The sequence below is a fragment of the Mustela lutreola genome, chromosome 10 (assembly GCF_030435805.1).
Source record: "Mustela lutreola isolate mMusLut2 chromosome 10, mMusLut2.pri, whole genome shotgun sequence".
NCBI lineage: Eukaryota > Metazoa > Chordata > Mammalia > Carnivora > Mustelidae > Mustela > Mustela lutreola.
In genome coordinates this window covers 106,220,483-106,236,060 of record NC_081299.1, presented here as the reverse complement: position 1 = coordinate 106,236,060, position 15,578 = coordinate 106,220,483, and the positions used below count along the sequence as shown (strand labels likewise).

General features: G+C 41.6%; 1 long non-coding RNA gene across 21 annotated transcripts in view; it reads right to left on the bottom strand.

Moving 5' to 3' along the window:
- The window catches only part of LOC131809497 (uncharacterized), a 78,414-nt gene that overhangs the window by 47,544 nt on the left and 15,292 nt on the right, over positions 1 to 15,578 (bottom strand). For 12 of the 21 annotated variants that reach the window (XR_009345189.1, XR_009345190.1, XR_009345198.1 and 9 more), the window contains one exon: positions 3,770 to 3,968. The exons of the other annotated variants lie outside the window; for them this stretch is intronic. This is a non-coding gene — a long non-coding RNA (uncharacterized LOC131809497). The remainder of the gene's footprint in view (positions 1 to 3,769; positions 3,969 to 15,578) is intronic. 21 annotated transcript variants of the gene reach the window in all.

The following is a 15,578-nucleotide window of genomic DNA, read 5'->3' as shown; positions in this document are numbered from 1 at the left end:
CAGGCAGTCCATGAAGTTCTAAATGTTTTAAATACATTATTATCTTTGTAAACCCCCCTGTAACCCATCTTCCCATTTCACTACATCTTGTAAAACTAAAACTCTCTAGCATGAGTGAGAATCTTCCCATGAGCACCTCCTTCCAGCCCTTGGCAAACACCATTCTCCTTTCTGTCCTTAGGGATCTACTTTAGGTAGGTCCTAAGAGTGGAGTCAAATTTTGTATTTTTATGAATACTCATTTCACTTATCATATATCCTCAATGTTTATCCATGTTGTGGTACATGTCAATGTTTTTTTCTTCTTTACAGAAGGAATACTATACCAACATGTGTATATGCAACATCTGTTCTTCCCTGGACCCACACTTGGATTGCGTTCGTGGGTTAGCTTTTATGAATAATACTGCCATGAAAAGGTGTGTTCAGGTATGTCTTCAAGACCATGTTGCCCATTTGGATGTCTACTCCAGAAGTGGAATTACTAGAATAATTCTAATAATTGATTTTTTTGAAGAGCTGCCATACTGGTTTTACAATGATGCCGTTAAACATTCCTATCACACACAATGAACAACATTCCACTGTCTCTCTTTTTTGCCAATACTTGATATTGTCTTTTCTTCTAAGTCTTTTTTTTTTTTCTTTTTCTGGGGCAAGTCTTCCTCAGGGATATGAAGTGATACCTCATTCCTTCTTATAATCTGTATTTCTTGAAAAATTAGTGAAGGGAAGTATCTTTTCAAATTTCTTTCCATGTGCATAGCTTTGAGGTTACATCTCTTCCCCATGTGTACATTCACACATCACATTTAGTTTGTCTTTTGTTGTTGAGATTCTGGGATCTCTAGATATTGCAGATATTGAGCCCCTGCCAGATACATTGTTTACAAATACATTCTCCCATCTTGAAGACTATGCTTTCCCTTGAATGTCTTTAAAGTCACAAAGATTTAAAGTATTCTGAATGTTCAGTGTGTGAATTTATTTTTCCTTTCCATCCTGTGCTTTGCAGGTTCTATCCATTAAATCACTGTCAAATCCTGTTTTGTGAAGCTGATGAAGATGATTATTGCTGAGCTCCAACTTCAGAGATGAAAGAGGTTTACAGGTCTATACTGGGATTCTAACTAATGCAATGGCATGATGATAGGAATAGGTATGGTGGGCCAGCAGGAGACGTGTACTCAAAATGATACCCTGCCCATTTTGGGTACCACCTATGTGGATGATGGGAGCAGTGAGATATATGACTGGACATGTCCCCAAGCTAAGCTCTTCTTCAAAGTGAGCCTTTTTTTGTACTCTGATCCACTAATGTTTGAAGAGTATCTTAATCAAATGAGGGACATAGTCTTCCACGACAAAGGGTGATGAAAGTGGTGTGCTGACACCTGTCTCCAAAGAACTTCTAATCCCTCTATCATGGTGAGCCATTGTCTAGAGTCAATTGCCAAGAAGGTTAGAATGTCTCAAGGACACTGGGATCAAACCCAAAGTGGGACCAGTCTAAAATTGCCATGCTGAGCTGAATTCACATAGGAACTTTGTATACTTCTTGTGTTTTCCCAGTTCATGGTCACTTAGTTCTGCAGGTTCTTCTATGGGAGAGAGGGGAGAGCCCTGTTTGCTGGTGAGCTAGAGAGCTATGGTACCTCCATGAGTGAGATGGAGACCCTGACTATAGTTATCTCACAAGTGAACAAAAGGGATTGATGTCATGAATGATAAAAGCATCAGCTGCCAGTGTCCATGCCACCTGCCTGGAAAACGTGTAGTGAGGCCCTTATATATGATGGAGGGTGCACACTCCTGTGTAGTAACTCCTGTGGCAAGTACAGATGTTACCTGCTTGAGGTGACTCAGCTTGGGGGGTTGGAGTGTTTGCCACCCTATCAAGAGTGTTGCAAATTGACTAGAAAGGCAAGAAGACAGGAACTGGTGAAAGTATGTTTGAAAATCTCTTTAGAGCTGAAATAAAAATGGCACTGTGCCCTGAGAATTGCATCATGTACAGGCTATCTCATTTCATTGCTTGAGGGAAGAAAAGAAATCATCTTGTGTTTTCCACATTGAAAAAAGGCTGTGAATGGATGGTAGGTCTCTAGGCAGTAATTCTCTTCTGCCACCTAGAGCAGTATGATGTTCCATGAGGACTTGGTATTGCTGGGCCGAGAAAGAAGAACGGATGCAGGCAGAGCCTGAGTGGCAAAGTTGCAGGGCCAGGTGAGGGCTGAGCAGTGGGGCGGGGGACCGGTCCTGGGTCTTGGCACACACGCCCACCCTCCTGCCTGCAAATTCATCCAGTCCCAATCTGTTCTCAGAGGCAAGTATAATTATTCCCTCTTCCAGGAAGTCCTTGATGCCTTTCCTAGATCCCTACTGACTAACTAGATGGGTCTTCCACTCCTTTCTTAGCAACCTATCCCAGGAAATATGAGAAGGAGGAGAGGGGTTGGAACCAAGGAATATTCTTTCCAGGGACATCTCTGATACCCACTGCCTCCCCTTCCCTATAGGAAGTTCCACATATGCTCACCTTATTCTTTTGTGCTAGCTGATTTCATTCCCCTGAAAAGTAGACAACCAATGTGCCCCAGAAAGAGCCCCTGGTCAGTCCTAGCACCTTACATCCACCCTTCCTTAGGCTGTGCATAGGCCAGGACACAGGAGGGACACTCAGACACAGACAATGGGACTGGTGTCAAGGTCAGGCCCTGGGGTCAAGAGAAAGGTAGACATGGGGCAGATGAATTGGCTCCAGGTTGGCACCCTGCTGCACAACTCTCTCTAATGACAGATGTTTTTAAAGATAGAAAAGCAGTTTCTTAGGATCATGAAAGCAACTCAGCTGGGCCTCCCATAGCATATCTTGGCAACCTTGATCCAGTATTCCACCACCATGGCCCTGTCCCAGGCTGCCATGCTTGGGTTGCCAAGACACATGGTAATGACACAGCTGGCCACAGCACTGAACTGGGTGATGAGGGCCCATCCTGTGGGTGCCAGAGCTCATGCCCATACTTATTCCTCTCGGACCAAAAGGAGCCAAGGTATTGATGGGACAGCACCCTCTTGAACAGCTCCTAGAGAACAGAGGGAGGATGTTTACCCAAACACTGTTCACATGTGCAAGATTCATGTCCTAGGTAGAGGTCATAAGTCAGAGCTGGAGAGCAGGAAGCTGTGAATGTGGCCTGAGACTGGTTGGAGAGCCTGGATTTCATTCCATTCTTTTTCACTGAGGGAACCCAATACAGGATAACCCAGGGGCAAATAGAGGCAAGTGAAGGATCATCCTAGCATATCACCCCAGCTCCAGGGGACAGATCCAGGTGGTACTTCCAAGGGGGCATCTTCTCCTCCAAATGTTCTTCCCTGTGGTCCCTCTCTCATTTCAGATGCCCATTCTCACATGATTGCTGAAACCATCGGTTTGTCTGTCTACCCTGTCCTTAAGGACACATCAGATGCCTAATCCAGGCTGAGGGTGTTCAGGCTCCAAGGCAGATGGGTGGGCCACTCATGGACTTGGCTGCACACAGGGAGCTGCCGTCTTCCACCCGAGGGACCAGAGCCTGCCCCTTTATGTTCTATCATTTCTGGTGCATTTCATACATGTGGCAACTCTGCCTCAGTCCTTATCAGTGCACTTTACAGTGGCTAACTGAACATAAAAACAAAAACAACAAAACTCTCTTCAGTTTCATGAACTCACAATACATACAGACACACAGACACAGACACACACACACACACACACACTAACCTGCTGATAGACTTTGTTCACAAAGTTGACATAAGTCAACTTATGAGCACACAGTGCTGTGCTCTTCTTCAATGCTACAAAGGCTGGGGTTGCTGAGTCTTTGGTCGCAGAAGGTGATGGAATGGTTTTTGTCCTGTACTGAGGGACCACTGCCATCCAGTTCCCATACTCTCTCTTTGTATGTGCCACCACCAACAGTCTGGAAGAAAGGCATACCACTTCTGAGTGGGCCTCTTTGGCCCTCAAGAATACCTGGTGAAATGGATGACTTGATTTATTTTTAAAAACTCTGGTTCCCATCAACTTGAAGGCAAGCTAGACACCAGCACTGCTCAAAGCACAAGGGCCTCCAGGACCTGTACTTACCAATTCCACAATTCACCTTCTCCAACTCAGTTATTTTAACAGGACAGCACTATATTATTGCACGGAGGGAGGCTCAACCAAGGTTTTCTCAACCAAAACCTTTAACTTATACCTACAAAATCATAGAACAGATTGTGTCAAAGAATTTATACTATGATCACCTTTGGTTTCTAAATTCAGCACTCACTCTGTGGTCACAGAGATCTGAAAGTTCAGTGGTTTTTTGCAGCCACAATATTGGAAAGCATTATTTGGTTCATGGACTAAGTGACATCTGATGGAGGAGTGTCAAAATCATTAGAGGGTATTTCATGAGAAGAATCTTGATCTGAGCTTTATATTCAGAATCTCAGATTGAACTTAACTGAAATATTTATAAAACTTTAAATATTTAGAAGGCTTTTAGAGCACAAAGAAATAAAATAATTCATGCTCATGTATACTGTAGATTTATGCACTTATCTTCCCAAAGAATTAGTTTCTTCCAAATATAATACATGTATAATTTTGCTTCAGTTTTGTAAATTCCATTATTTTTCAAGTGTCAAAAATGTCAACTCAAATACCACTAAAATTCTACCCACTGTGCATATTTTTTACAACAAATGATAAGAGTAATACAAAGTAGTAATTTCGGGAACTACCAAGGATCATTTGAAAGCAAATATCCAAATACCAATCTCTAAGGAAAATTAATGGAAGATTCTAACATTTTCCTCTTCATGCCTTAGCTATTAAGTTTGTGTGGCTTATCAAAGGTAGTGTCATACTGTAAGATGAGCTGTCCTATAGAAATTATTTCATCCTATTTATGCATCAACCATTTTCCACAGAAAAATATAATTTTACTCATTTTTAGTGATATACAAGTGTATATATAATAACTGATATGGAGATGTACATGTGCACCTACATATATATTCTTTAATCTATAAAGTATGGAGGTTGGATTAAGTCTAATGTCTCTCATACAGCTTGATAACCTGTGACTCTTTGATCAGTAACTTCCATTTTCCCACAGGTCAGAGAAATGGGGGAAAATGCACATATGAACTTATGTAGCACGTTAAAAAATGATCACAAATCCTATGACTCCCCATTCCCTTTGATTCACATGGGCTCTGTGACTGTGTTAAACAGTGGAAGAGAGTGGAAGAAACCTGTGTCAGTTTCAGGCCCAAGTCCAAAAGGAACCCCTCTCTTGGAACATTTGCTATTGGAGCTCTGAGTGGACAGGAAAGAAGTCCAACAACCTTGTTACAAAGACAGCACGGAAGTGGGGGGCCAGCTGAGCCTCATCTCCCAACTGTACCCATCAAAGTGACAGGCATATATATAAAGTCATCCTGAATCCTCTAGACCAAGCAGCCGCTGCTGAAGGCCACACCCACTGACCTCAGTTAATGCCATGTTAAGCATAAAAATTGCCCCATGAGATCCTGCCCTAATTTCTGACCCCCAAAACATATGTAATATGACAAAAGTGTTGTTTTAAGCCACCAAATTTTAAAGTCATTACATAACTAATTGGGTAACATGGCAAATACGTATCCAAAATAATGTAAATCAAGGAATATGTTTAAAGGCACCAAGTTATCTTAAAAAGTTCTCTGAACACACAGAAAAACAGAAAGAGACCCATAAATACAGAGAACAAATTGATCGTTTCCAAAGAGGAGGCAGTGGGTGGACAGGCAAAATGAGTGAAGTACAGTTGGAGACAACAGGCTTCCAGTTACAAAATTAGTAAGTTGCAGGATGAAAGGCACAGCATAGGGAATACGGTTGGTGGTACAGTATGGCGAGCACAGCATAACATACAGACTTGTCAAATCCTATGTTTTATATCTGAAACTAATGCAATATTGTGGGTCAACTATACTTCAATTAAAAAATCAAAATAAGTTAAAAAAATTAAACTGAGCTCTATTATCCAAATAGGACATACGAGATGGATTTCCCATCATACCATAAATTGAAAACGACTTCTCTTGATAGAACAATGCTTTCCCTAGTCTTAGTCCCTACTCCCTCCACAAAAAAACTACTTTCCAAAAACATCTTGGTATTTTGACAAACGATTATAACTGCAGTGAGTGATGAGAGTGAAAACAAACTGATAATCCAAGTTTCCTCATTTCTTATCCCTTTTATGAAGATGAACAGTAAAATCATGCGTAAGAATTAACCACAGAGAGAGGTCCATTTTCCACTCACTATAATCAAGCTGGAATTCGCAACTATTATTTAGTATTAGTTGATTCTGGTGGCAAATGCAAATATGGTTTCACTTCTTGGGCACATGAGGAAGATTTGGTCGGTGAAACAGACATACCAGGTTGGCCCAGGCCTGCACTGCCAGGGTTCAGGAAATTGCAAGATACAACCTGACACTTAAAACTTCCCATCAACAACTACCCCTGCCCCCCAACATCTTGTTCCTTCACACAGACAGCTCATACTGAGACCTGTCCACTGGTCAAGCTAAAGGGGGATGCCCACAAACTAGGTGGGAAATGAGAGGATGCAACTGCAGTTCTGTGGGGATGCCTAAGGCCACTGAATGCCCCGTCATGATTCTCCAGCACAGATGGGGGCAGCCTGCACCGCGTGGGTAGAGCTCTAGGACACAGAAAGTACTGGAGTGGCAGTCAACAAACAAATGTGTTTGTGTAATATATAAGCCCCCATAGGGTTGTCAATTTGTGGGATTCACTTTTTCGAACTGTTCACCCCATGACATACAACTTCAGGAAACCCAGAGCCCATGGATTATTGTTGAAGGGCACATTTGGACTCAATCAAAGTGTAACTAAGCGTAATCATACACATAAATACAAATATCATTAAAAAAATCAATACCACCTCAAACTTTCTTTTTCATTCCCAAATGAGCTTTTATGGGTTTTAATATCAATTAATGTGCTTATAGAACTGGCAAAAAACAGTCACTGATGAAATTTTAAAATTACCACTCTGCTTTCCCTAATTTCTGTTGATGTACTTTTATCTCACACAAAAATGAATTACTAAGGAATAAATCATACTTCACTGAATACGTTTCAGCTGAAATGATGCACCCAGATGTACAGTTTTGGTCAGGCTTATGCTGTTGTTGTCAACATAGTATACAGGGTGTAAGAGCTACTGTCTTTTCCTTCTCCCATGAATATTAGTCCTAACAGATTCTTCAAGTGGAAAGAAAACTTAGTCTAGAAGATACACTAATTCCTCTCCTCCCTGTTGAAAAATACTGTTAGAGGTATTAGTTTTAGATAGAGAAGCAAGTTCACTTTGGAAAAAAGCACACACACACAAAACCCTCAAACATGACCTTTAATACAGTGATAAGGGTGAAAGTGTAAACTTCATTTGGAAACAGCACTCAAAATACTGTTTTGAAGGGCCTTTACAACAGTGGTATACTCTTTGAATAGATTTTTCAGATCAACTGATTGAGTCATATTTACTTTACCTAGGGACAATTAGATAAAATTTAAAAGTCCAAACAAAAACTTTTAGGACACAAATAAAATTATATGTGTTTTTATTCCTGCAACTACCTCCAAAATCTAATATTCAATGGTTTAAATTGCTGCATTTCTCATTTGCAATGTAGATGAAGGGAGGAACATAGCAGACACGTGTGAGATGAGGTGTGAGGCATAAAAGGGAGTACAGGAGGCAACTGATCAGCTGAGTAGTGACTGCCCCAAAGATGACCATACCCTGAGCCCAAGAAGCTCTGAGTACTTTACCTTCCCTGGCAAAAGGGATTTAGCAAGCATGATTAAATTAAGGTGTGAGGGGGGAGAGATTATCCTGGATTACCTGGGTGGTCCCAATGTAATCATGAGGATCCATAAGGAGACAGGAGGATCAGAATCAGAAGGCATGTGAAGTTGGAAACAGAGGGATAAAAGGTGGTGCAATGAAGGGTCAGAAGCCAGGGAATGCAGGCAGCTTTAGAAGCAGGACAAGGCAAGAAAATGGATTCTCCTCTAGAGCCTCCAGAAGGAACACAGGCTGTTAACACCCTGATTTTACCACACTGAGACTGATTTTTGAACTTCTGACCCCCAGAACTGCAAGATAATCAATGTGTGTTGTTTCAAGCCACTGAAAATTTGTCATTTGCTACAGTGGCACTAAAAAACTGCTAGAACTCACTGTGAGACATATTGAGTCTGTACAATGGCAGTGACCATTTCTAGGTAGGACTGTCTGTAGGGTGTGGTAGTACTGGGCCTGGATAGTTGACTGCCAGCATCCTTCCTCCCTTCCCTTCCCTGAACCCCAGTGCACTGTGTGCCTCCTCCACGGCAGCCCAGGTGACTCACAGGAAGCTGGCCCCATCCACACTACAGGGAAGGGTTCTGTCATGGAAGCCAGTCATGTTCCTCCTGGGCCATTCACATAGCCAGCTATCTGTCTACGAGAACCTGTCTCGTAGGTTCTACGAGAGACAGTAACCTAGGATGTCCCACTCACACAAACAGGAAGGGCTTTACAGAAATATCTGGGTTGTCTCTGAATGGGAACAAGGAAAGCGGTGCCCCCACTGCGGGCAGCCATCACACAGTCAGCAGGGGGTGGAAGACAAACTGGCCAGAGGGAAAGGGCAGAGTAGGGAAAAATGGAGAGAATCATGGGGACAGTGTGAATAAAACACATTCTCTGCAAGCCCTGCCATGAGCTGCTTCTTCACGAGATTGAAGTTGTTTGGTTTTTTTTTTTTTTTTAATCTTTAAGACAGTTTGAGTTATGGGCGCCTGGGTGGCTCAGTGGGTTAAGCCGCTGCCTTCGGCTCAGGTCATGATCTTGGGGTCCAGGGATCGAGTCCCGCGTCGGGTTCTCTGCTCAGCAGGGAGCCTGCTTCCTCCTCTCTCTCTCTCTGCCTGCCTCTATGCCTACTTGTGATCTCTCTCTGTCAAATAAATAAATAAAATCTTTAAAAAAAAAAAAAAAGAGAGTTTGAGTTAGGATGAGACAACCATCCAAACTGATTCAGGAGGTCAGACTTTACAGAAACTAAGAAAGCCAGATAATAAAAGTAGATGACTCACATGTGTGAAAAGTTTCCTTTCCAACTAAGGGCAGGAGGAAAACTAGAACCTTGAATTTGTGGTTATTCTGCTATTCTTGCTATTTTTCATCATTCAAAGGTATTTTTTAAGAATGAGGAACTTATTCTCAATAAATACAGTGATGGTTCCCTGAAAATTTGTAACCAAGTAGGGAACAGAGTCTCTAAACAGATTGTTTTGAATTGATTTAACAATCACACAAGATACATTATAAAAGTTATCAGAGAGTGGGACTGAGTTTCTTATATATGATTTCATGCAATTTTTTGTCTACCTGATGATTTTTAGTTTTTGTCTACAGGATGAGTGAATAAAGGTGTCTCAACATGGTCCATAACTAATGGTGTTCCCTGGCTCAATGTGAAATCCAGGGTCATTTCTATTTCCTTTTCCATGAATTTATCCTTCCTCTCATTTGGTCTGTTTTTCAATCGGACTGTTTGTCTTCTCAATTTGTAGGCACTTCAGAGACATGAACTCCTTGAACAGCTGATGTTACAGATGCTTTTCACAGCCTATTGCCCACATGCAGCTTTACTCTATCTTTTTTTTTTTAAGATTTTATTTATTTATTTGACAGACAGAGATCACAAGCAGGCAGAGAGGCAGGCAGAGTGAGAGAGGAGGAAGCAGGCTCCCTGCCGAGCAGAGAGCCCGATGCGGGACTCGATCCCAGGACCCTGAGATCATGACCTGAGCCAAAGGCAGCGGCCTAACCCACTGAGCCACCCAGGCGCCCCACTCTATCTTTTGATATACAAATCTTTTTCAAATTTTTAAAATAAAGTGGCATGTCATTTCTTCTATGGTCTGTGGGTCTTATCTCTACCTAAGGTAGTCTACCACTTCCCAAATTTTTACATGTCCCTAGATTATCTCCAAATTCTTTATCATTTTGTTTGTAGAGTTAGAACTTAAACCAATTTACAATGTTAATCAATCTGACATCTGCTTACATATGTGATAGGAAGCAAGGGTTCTAAGAAAGAGAGTTCTTTCAGTTCTGAGGGATAGAGCTTAAAGTCAATATTCAATGACACTCTGTCTCATTTTCTAGAAGGAACTGGTGGTTTCTGTTTGGAACTCTGATAATTTTTTCTTAGTCCCTGAAAGTCAAATAGGTTTGTGTCTGTTTTGGTTTGAGTCTGTTCTGCTAATTCTCCCTGGGACTTGAAGGCTTTATGAACTGAAGGCATGACTGTTTTTCAGCTCAAGTAAATGCTGCATTAGTTCAGTTATAACTTCTGTTATTTTCTCCTTTTGTCCTCAGGATACTTGCAAGGAAGATTTGGACCTGACCTCAGATCTTATTTATTTGTTTCTCATTTCCATCTCTTTGAAATTTTCCTCAGTGTTCTGGGATATTCCTTTGGAAAATCAATTTTGTGGGGCACCTATGTGGCTCAGTTGGTTAAGCCACTGCCTTCAGCTCAGGTCATGATCTCAGGGTCCTGGGATTGAGTCCTGCATTGGGCTCACTGCTCGGTGGGGAGCCTGCTTCCTCCTCTCTCTCTCTCTGCTTGCCTTTCTGCCTACTTGGGATCTCTCTCTGTCAAATAAATAAAATATTTTAAAAAATCAATTTTGTTCTCAGCAGTGATCATTACTGTTTACAGTGTTCCTATTACATGTTACAACTAGTGAATTTAAGTTTCGAATCTTTCTTGTATTTTTATGTTTTAAAAGATTTATAAAATTTATTTGACACAGAGAGACACAGAGAAAGTGAGCACAGGCAGTGGGAGTGGCAGAGGGAAAGGGAGAGGGAGAAGCAGACTCCCCACTGAGCAGGGACCCCCCCCCAACATAGGGTTTGATCTCTGGCAGACATTTAACCAACTGAGCCACCCGTGCACCCCAAAGCTTCCTTTCAAAATCTTCAGTAAGTATTTTGCTGCTCTTTACTGTAACTGTATCCCCCTCAGACTTCTTGACAATAAGTTTCTCCAGCTCTGTAGTCAGTTCTTAATCAATGAGGACACATGCTCTGGACCTCAGTTTGGTGCTCCTCCACCAAGATGCTACCTGCCACTCAGGTGTGTGAACTCTTCCAGCTCAGGCCTAGTCACACTTTTGGGAACTCCAGGGCATCAGCCAACCTGCTCTAAGGGGGCCATGCTTTGTGCATAAAAGCAGGCCCCTGCCATGAAGCAACTGCTCTCAAACCTCCCCAAGTTGTCCTTCTCTACACAGCACAAAGTCTCTAAGCAACTCAACCTGCTAGGAAAGCCCAGTTCTCTATGACCAAGGACCACAAGAGAGGGAAGGTATAAAATGGGCCCCACACAGAAAGAGGTCTTCACTGAAAGCCTTCAAAAGAGACGGCCTTTTCTTCCAGGCATTCCATCATGGCATCTCAAAATCCTGAGATGCTCTTCCACTCTTCCCCCTGAGATGCCAAAAGGCACTTGGCAGTCAAATAGGTCCTTCCCACAACCCACCTGCATGATTCTTGAGGGCCTGCCTAGTGCTGGGGATGGGTGAAGGCAACACAGGCCCCTGGTCTTGTGCTCTGATGTCACTGGTTCTTGAGCAAAGGAAGGAAAATGAGAGGGTCCAGGAGACTGCACACAACACCATCTTCTCAGAATATCTCCCTGGCCCCCAAGATCACCTTGTCATGGCAATGTCAGCAGAGCATGGCAAGTGCTACCTCAGAAGTCCCTCTGACACCTCAGCAATAGAGAGAGAGCCCAACCATAAACATAATCCCTAGAACCAGTATCCTTTAGGAACCAAAACCCCTATGAGTCGATTACCTTGGTATGTGTTAGTGTATTTTTACCTATGTAAAATATAAGAAAAAGAGGAATGACATACCTGTCTGATTTTGGGCAGTACATCAACTTGATTTTGAGTGTTTTAGATTATAGCTAGATACCTTTTTTCCAAAAAGAAATTTATAATCCATTTAATAACAATGTGAACTGCCATGTATGGAATTTTTATACTATAAATGTTTTCATTATCTTGAGTTGTAGTAATGCACATACACTGGTGTTGGTCTCAAATGGGGGATGTCTGGAAGGAAATAGAATACGTGATTAGGGGAGTGAGTATAACCCATCACCCTAAACAGTTCAATTTCTCACAAATATATACCTCAGCCATATATTTGATTGGATGAATATCAACTAAAGCTTTAAAATTAAAGTACCAGAAATTATTAGGGATGACATTTTTTGGTAGAATTGTTTCTGATTCTGCCTAGTGACCTGACAAAGGTGGGATGGTGGCTCCTTGCTTATTACAGCTATGGCATATAGCAGTGGAAGTACTAAGTACTAAGCTACTAAGAAATTTGAGAAAGGGTAAGCAATTCTAATAGTAAGGATATTTTCACATACATTACAACTAATTTAATATTATTTTAGGACTGAAACAAATCTAGAAGAATGTACAGACATTCTTCATCATTTCAGGTACTTTAACATCCAATACTACCCTAATCAAATCCATGGGACTTTAGTTTTATAGCCTTTTCCTTGTAGATGAATCTGAAGAATAGAATCAGTATAAACTACTTTATGTCTGAAAGAATTAATTTTTGAGGTATCAGACTTGACCAGTTCCACAGAATTAATAAGAAGTCCCTTTCTTGGTGCAGCCACATTGGGAAACAATGGAGATTCCTCAAAAAAATTAAATTGGAGCTGCCCTATGACCCTGCAACTGCACTCGGTATATACCGAGAAGATACAGATGTAGTGAAAAGAAGGGCCATCTGTACACCAATGTTCATAGCAGCAATGGCCAAAGTCACTAAAGTGTGGAAAGAACCAAGATGCCCTTCCATGGACGAATGGATAAAGATGTGGTCCATATACAATATGGAGTGTTATGCCTCCATCAGAAAAAATGAATACCCAGCTTTTGTATCAACATGGACTGGACTGGAAGAGATTCTGCTGAGTGAAATAAGTCAAGCAGAGTCAATTATCATATGGTTTCTTACTTCTGGAGCATAAGGAGTAACACAGAGGACATTGGGAGATGGAGGGGAGAAGTGAATTGAGGGAAATTGGAGGGGGAGACAAACTATGAGAGACTGTGGACTCTGAGAAGCAAACTGAGGGCTTTAGAAGGGAGGCAGGTAAGAGGTTGGGTGAGCCTGGTGATGGGTATTAGGGAGGGCACGTATTGCATGAAGCACTGGGTGTGGTGCATAAACAACGAATTCTGGAACACTGAAAAGAAATAGAATAAAAAAAAGAATTCCCTTTCTCCTTCTTTAAATTTCATAATCAATACAAAAAATTACATGGTATTGGACTTGAGCTACTACTTGCTGTATGTCCAGCTCTCTTACTGACTTTTTTTTTTTATTTTCAGCATAACAGTATTCATTGTTTTTGTACCACACCCAGTGCTCCATGCAATCCGTGCCCTCTATAATACCCACCACCTGGTACCCCGACCTCCCACCATTTATATACTTGGAGGTACTTGCATGAGGCAGACAAGGTCTCAACAAAGAACTTTAATTTCAATATATTAAAGTATACTATGTTTTCCACAGCGAATATAGACTATTTATCAAATCAGAAGCAAGTTCTGAAAAAAATACCCATATACAGATAGCTAAAAAATACACAGCCCGGTACCTCTAAAGGTTAGTACTTCCACATCTTTCAAAATGCATCAAGTTTCTGCTGTTTTCCCCTGACCCAAGCATGCACATTTGTGAGTATGTAAGTAAACACCCAAAGACAACTGAATTAGTAGTCCACATTCACTACATGGATTAATGCCTGTTGTGATCTTTTCCCCTCCAAAATTGTTTCTGATTATTCACTTTAACTAATTTTGCCTGCTTTCAAATAACAGGGAGAAGAAAATTTGCTTTCCCACCCTAGCACTAATCAAAGGGATACTTCTGTCCTGTGAGCCTCCATTTTTCATAGGGGAAAACAAACAAACAAACAAAAAACCCCCCAAAAATCCCTGAGCAGTGAAACTAGAAATTCCCTCATGTTTCCTTCCTTTCTGGAGCGTACTGCCCTTAGGTTGCACAGTTGCCCAAATATTGGCCCCTCCATAAGAAGGTTTAAGTAGCACCTAGTGGATGAAAGATCCAGAATATAAGGAACTCTGGGCAGTTGCATGGCCTGGGATGGTCTGCCTCACCAGTGGGCAAGGTCTGGGGTCACCATACCTCAACACCTTTAAGAGAAGACTTCAACAAGAATGTTTATTTCAACATCTTTGCATGAGAAAATGAACACTGCCTTCAATAAACACTTTCAATTAAAAAATTAAAATTTTAAAACATAATTTTAAATATAATTATACCAAGAAGAATCATGACACATGTTGAATTATTTTAGGAGCCACAGTCTTCCTGAGGTACAAATAAATAGTTTGTACAAATAGGTAAAATCATTAATTAGGAAACTTTAAACCTCTTATAATAAAGTTACTATTAAATATAAGAATAAAGTGACTATTTTGCTTAAAAATAAACAAAGGTCACTTTGTGTCGGGGACTGCCTCCGGCCGGGAAAGTCCCCGCCATTACAAGAAGGTGCTTGGCTCACTGCTAGCAAAACATGCTGCAAGTATACAATGAATTTTCTGGTGAAGCCCGCCTAAAGGAGGACATAGTTATTGGCTGTATCAAATTTAATCAGCATAGTAACAGGACTCTCATTGGCTCTCCCCATTGCTTGACCCCTTATTGGTCACCCTGCTGTATATAAGCTAAGGAAGTTGATTAAATAAACGGAAATGAAGCATTAACACCATACCAGGCTCGTTGTCATCCTTGCGGGCCGAGGGCGACAAATGGTGCTGAGACCCGGGAAATATTAAGAAAAATAGAAAAACCTTGCAAGGGAGAAGTCCGCAGGTAAGCGGGGAAGGGACCACAATCAAAGTGGTGGGAATCTTGTACAAGACCGCAATAAGAAGTGGGGCGGCCTTAGAGCCGGGATTTAGTGAGTCTGCAATAAGAAGCGGGGTGGCCTTAGAGCCGGGATTAAGCAGCGAGTATACACGGAACAGCCATTAGGTTGGAATTCTAATTATGGGATCTGGACTGTCAAAGTCGAGGTTAGAGGGTTCCCTAAAGGACCTTCTAAAGGCCAATGGCATGCCATTAAATACGAAAACTGCTAGGACATTCTTGAATACAGTTGAGACAGTGGCGCCTTGGTTTCTGGACGAGGGCTTGCTAAATATCCCTCAATGGGACCAGTTAGGTGAGGATTTTAAGAAGAGGGATAAAAATAAACCATTGCCACCGGGAACGTTAGTTATATGGACTCTAGTCAGAGGGTGCCTGGGAGGATATAAGCCGAAATGTGATTCAGTTATTCAGGAGGGCGCTGAGGCACTCGAGGAAGTTAAAGAAGAAC